Genomic DNA, 6,045 nt, shown 5'->3' on the forward strand with positions numbered 1-6,045 from the left:
GAAGGAAGCCCTTTCCCCCTCTTCTAGCCTTTGGGTATTGTTAGGCAAAGACATAAATCTTAGACCTGTTGCAACCATCTTGTGATGTGACTAAATAAGCCTGAAGACAAAAGCCAAACAAAGCCATGGGGGTAGCGGAGCGAAACCATGGCCGGATCTTCCCACAACAACCACACAGCTCTTACTCCCTGTGTGCTATGAGACCCTTTACATGCATCTGTGGGAAGCTCTGAGGTTCTCTTTCATACTCCTTTAGTGTCATGGTGTCACAGCACAGGAGCCGTCCTCTGTCTCCTTCGCAGGCAATTCCTCATGCGACCATTCCAACACATTTTCTTTAAAAAATCTACAGTCCAAAAGTAGGCGCTAATCTTTATATTTAAGGTGCTCCCACCCTCCCCCCCGGGGGACGTATGTAAAGTTCTTCCAATTCTTCCTCCATGCCCCAAAGTGATCCTAAGGCTGCCGTGGGACAGGACTTCAGGCCCTGCAGCTCAGCAATCAGGCAGTCGAGGAAGGGAATGTCAGTATTCTCTTCCTGTCAATAACCAAAAGTTTAATTTAACCTGGGAGCAATGGAGAAAGAACCACCCTTCCTCCAAAGGGCAAGAAGAAATTGCCCTCTCCCTAGTATCCCAAACTTCTCTCTGGACTTATGTCTCTTGACCTCCCCCTCTTCCTACCCTTACCACCCTCTTTTCTTTGATGTTGTGGAGGTGTAGTAGGTGGTGGTTGATTGCAGAAAGGTTTTTCTTTCACCAATTCAAAATCCCTTTGTAGGAATGAAACTGGCTCCAGTGTTGCTCTTTATAGACTGTAAGGTATTTAGTGCGTCTTTATTTCTCAGCTTTGGGCCCCAATGCTCAGTGCCGGCCTGGGTGCTCCAAATCTAGGGTGACTCACATTGAGTAACTCAGGCTATCTGTGAGCTGGACACTATCTTAACATTTTCCTTCCATACACTACTGTGAGGGACAGTGAGGGCAGTATGTGTTTTCAGGAGGTGGAGTCTTCGGTGAGGTACCCCCTAAGGACCCGGAAACTGGGTCATCCGCTGAAGAATAACCTTTAAGAAGTTGACACATACTGAAGCAGAGATAGAAAATGTCACTTCAAAGAAACCAAATGTTACTCAGGCAGTAAGGCTAGACTTTAACCTGATTGATGGTACTGACTTGTTTAGGGAACAGAATGGGAAGTGGAGATGGTCAGTCATGGCTTCATAAAAAAGAAGTCACAGATACAAACGCAAACCATGCCCAATTAAGAATGGGTCACAGAAGAGATTAGGAGTGGATTGTGTATCCAGTGTTCTTGAGCCATTGGCAAAGCCAGTCTTCAAGTGGCACGGGCGAAGTTCATTGGTAGTTTCGTGGCCTTGGCATATCTTCATTCCTATTTGGAAGACCGTCCTATTGAAAAATGGATACGTCATGTCACCGTAACCTGATGAGAAGAGGAGCTTGAAAGAGCTGTGTTTCTAATTTTCTTCCCAATTCCATGTGTACAATCAATGTCCGAGGATGACACGACCTCCCGTGTTGGTTAACCTAGAGGGTGAGTCATGCGGACTTTGAGGGCTGGGGTCCCTTTTGTACTATCAGTAGTGAACTGGCATTCTGATTTATGCATCATAAACGTGGCCAATGTAGTGCACCCCTCAGAGACGGACTTGTTCTTAGCAGGCTGATAGAAGACATCTGCTGAGCCCAGGAGCCAGGCACCAAAAGAGTCCCCAGGGTACTCGGTGCTGTCCTCTGAAGCCTCTTGGGAGAAGTTACCTACATTGCCTTACTCGACATCTACCACCCCACCCCAGTCTACCCTCTTTGAACACAACTGTGTTTCTGTATACACAATAGTAGAAGGAACATGGGTTTTGACATCACAAGACCTGGATTTGAATTCCATTTTTGCTACTTTTTAATTGAGTAACTTGAAACAAGTTACCTAACTTCTCTGCACCTCATTCTCCTCGTTTGTAAATTGGGTTTTACACAGTGGTGAATTAGAGGGATAGTGTATACAATACACATATTATAATCTCTGAAAAACACCATACACTCAATAAACCCTTACTACAAATGTTGACAAGTGAGAAGTAGATTAACCTCAAGATCACACTGTAGGAAGAACATTCCATTGAACTCACCCCCTTGCCTCCCAAACTACATGGAAAAAATATCATACTCTTGCTCTCTTAACACTCCTTTTACCTGAAAAGGACGAGGGAAATTTTACTGGAACTCACCACCACTTGGACTTAGGCTATCACTCTTGATTGAAGTTGCAGTTCCCACGTTATACAGTTGATGGTTCCCTTTCCCTGAAATGATGCCCCCTCCCTGGTCCACGACCCAGATATCTCACGTCACTCCTCCAAAACTCAGCTCAGACACATGGGCCTTTTGTTTTCAATTCTTCAACTGGGCAAACCTTTGCCCTTCCTGGCCCTTTCACTCAGCATCCCTCTGACTCCAGAGCTAGAGAGGTTCTTCCTCTCCACCTCATGGACCTGTCCACCCAACAGGCATTTTCTTGTTTCATTACTCCACTGCATTCTTTTCTTCACGGTATGATCCCTGCCTGAAGAGACATCAACTTATTCTTTTTCCTACATAATGTTTGGTTTTCCTCCACTAAGCTTGACTGGATCAGAAACTGTGTCTGTCTTATGTGCCACAATGAACCCTTGAGCCTAGAACAGTGCCTGGCACACTGTAGTGTTCAATAAAGATCTCTGAATGTGATAAATGGACAAATACCACTTGCTCTGGAAAGCCTTGCTTTGCCACCAGGATGAGTTAGGTCCTCCTCCTCTGAACCTCCAGTGTCCTTTGGGCATGCTTCTTTGTATAATGCTTGAACTATGTTGTGATTACTAATTGTGTTATTTAAGAAATACCTGTCATGCGTCCTCACACAGTAGTAACCCTTTCAGGGGTAAGGTGGGAAAGAGGAAAGGCAAGAGATAAAACCCTAGAGAGGAGTTGTGTTGGAAACACCACCTGTTTGTGGGGGTAAAAGTGCCAAGTCAGTAGGGTTTTCAATCAAGTTCCCATTAAGAAATTTGGGGAAGGGGGTAGGCGATGGTTCTGGAGAGAGGAGACTATATCCCTGGGCACCACAAGCCTACTGTGGAGTGCAGCAGTGGAGGTGAACTAGTGTCATGGTGCTGTCAGGTAGGGACAGGTCCCGAGTTGTGTGGAAGCAGTACAGAAACTCCTCACCTTGCGCAGAGCACAGAAGAGCTGAAACTGACCATGTTGAGGGGCTGTGCTGCAAAAGGGGCTGAGGGAGCCTCTAGCAGAGGTCTGCTGTAGGACTGCTGGTAGGGCATCCAATGAAAGCCATGGTGAGCCTTAGGACTATGCAGAGGTGAGCCCGGGTTCCTATGAGCACAGGGAGGCCAGTATGAGGACCCATGAGCATGGCTGAGCGCCCTACCCTCCTCTGATGTGACAACAACCCAGTGAGCAAATCCAGGTGCCATCTTGCCCAGTAGAGGGACTTGTGGAGAAATAGCCCTGAGAAGGAATTAAACTTTCAATCTATGGAATATTTAGGCAAAATAGAGCTGTTAAACCTGAAGAGACGGAATTGCAAATTTGAAAATTCCTCCCACCCCACCCTCTCCTACTCTTTATCTAGTGAAATAAAGGCTGGAAACCCAGCCTTTTGCCATTTTTACTTTTCTCCATTCTTTAGACTATGAACTCTTTGAGGAAAGAGTCTTTTGTTGTGTCTTCCTACCGTCTGGCACAAGTGGGAGCCCAGACAAAGTTTTCCATTTTCCAGTAGTTACACAAAACTAAAAAGAAACAGGTGAAATTAATTTTAATAACATATATTATTTAACCCCACATAATCAAAGTATTATTGTAACATGTACCAATATGAAAATAATTAAGGTGATATTTCCTTTTTTTGTACTAAGTCTTTAAAATCTGGGATGTATTTTACACTTCTCTCACTTTGTGCTAGCCACTTTTCAAGTACTCAAGAGCCACATACAGCTAATCCTTGTTTTATTGGACAGCATAGGCCGGGCACAATCCCTGCTGCAGAGCAAGTAAAAAAGTAAGTGTTTGTCCAATGGGTGAATTTATAATACTAAATGCTATCATAACATCTTCCTGCCTCTAATAAAATTTTTGTTCCTTTCAAAGCAGGGCAGAACAATAAACTATATTTTGCCTTTGATGTGTAGCATCTATAGTGCTTGACCAACATGACTTAGCATTCAACTTAGAAACTATAAGGAAACATAGATCTTAATGTCTTAAAAATGCACATTCAAGTATGACGTTGACTTGACTATGCTTGTATAAAATCGTAACTCAAAAAAAACTTGCAGCCCCTTCCGAGATAAATATATGTATATTTTGTCCTCAACTGCATGGGCCAGAGCTAATATTTGTGTAGCTTGGTATTATCTATTATGTTTCACAGAACCTCTGAGGCTTGTTCTTAAAAATTCAATTAAGATGCTCTGTATCTAATTATTAACCCATTTCATGGTTTATTGCTTAGCTTCCCAGCTATCAATAACTGTGCTCATTTTGCTTAACTGAAGATTAATTCGATCAAAAAGACAATCTGTGCCTTGTGGGAATTTCCTGTGTGCAAGATGATCATTCTCACGACTATCTGGCTAATCATTTCCTACTGTGAACTCCCGGAGTTGGAACTATTTGCTCTCCCTTTCTAAGAATAAAGCTGTATCTTCTTTCTTCTGGTTGTCTTTACTGCTTTTCAATGCATTCTATGCCAAGAATGTTTAATTCCCCCCCCCCCCCCCCAATTGCTGTTGATCACAACCAGCCAATTTTTGTCTCTCTTTAACATCTACTTTTTGAGTGTATGAATTGGGCAATACTATGGAGTGACAGCCATTGAGTGGCCTGTTCCCCCCAAGTAATTTATGCCACCAGTTCACAGTGGTTCCATTGCCAGTATATTTTGCCACTTCGCTGTTGAGAATGTCTCTTACTAGGTTAATATCTATAGTGGATAATAAATTTCATATAACAGTAGTTGTGCGATGCACAGAAACGTCAATGACCACTTGTTAGCAGCATTCCTGGGTCTCAACGAAACAGAGGGGGAGGGATACAAACAACTCTCAGGGTCCCCCACCAAAGCAAAGTTTACGGATTCTCAGTCTGAGGAGGAGATGGGGCAGAGTCTAATTTAAGGCCATAATTATCCTCCTTTGGATTCTCCCAAATGGTGTTCCCGGCGATTTCCTCCAGCTTGTTCCTCTCTTGCTCCTTTCTCTTTTCTGGGGAAGTTAGGTAGTTTATATCCCATAGATTCGCTACACCGGAAATTATGGGGCCCTTCCTTCTTTCAACAACCTTTTATGTGGCATCTACCACATATCAAGCTCAGAAGGTACAGTGGGGTCAGATGGAGCTCCTTTCCTCAGAGTGCGTGGGCTACCAAAACTCCTACAATCGTGATCAACTTCCCTGCTCAGGCCAGGAAGTCACTGGTATCCTCACTGGTGTCTAACCCCAAACTTTTTTCCAGTTTCCTTAGGAAGAATTGTACCAATAGCAGTCTCTTAAAATTAAGTCAAGGTAGTTTTGAATAGAGGTATTAGGTACTTACAAATCGGGTGTTTAGAATATTTACACATTTACAAATTCTGAGTGATATCCTGTTCCAACTTGTAACGTAGGCGTGCTTGGCTTCTCTGGAAACTAGAAAACGTTAAGATTGAATTCAAAATAAGTATTTCAGAAATCTTACAGGTGAAACCCAGATCTGTTGCTAGGCAACCTGACAGAGTCCCAAGTGGGGACCAACTTGCCTCCCACACTTGACCATCTCTCCCCAGTGGTGGGACGCGGAGACCTCATTGGCTCCTGTCTCCTCTCACTAAACTCCCATTGGTCGGAGAACCTCTCACTCCGTTCCTGTTGGCTCTCGCTGTCTCTCGCCGCTCTGTAATTGGCAGGCCGGCTCTCGGGCCACCCCACGTCACTCTCTCACCCCACTTCCTCGGCCCTCCAACTTTATCCCCGCCCCTTCCCCCGC

Source organism: Prionailurus viverrinus, chromosome A1 (genome assembly GCF_022837055.1).
Source record: "Prionailurus viverrinus isolate Anna chromosome A1, UM_Priviv_1.0, whole genome shotgun sequence".
Classification (NCBI taxonomy): Eukaryota; Metazoa; Chordata; class Mammalia; order Carnivora; family Felidae; genus Prionailurus; species Prionailurus viverrinus.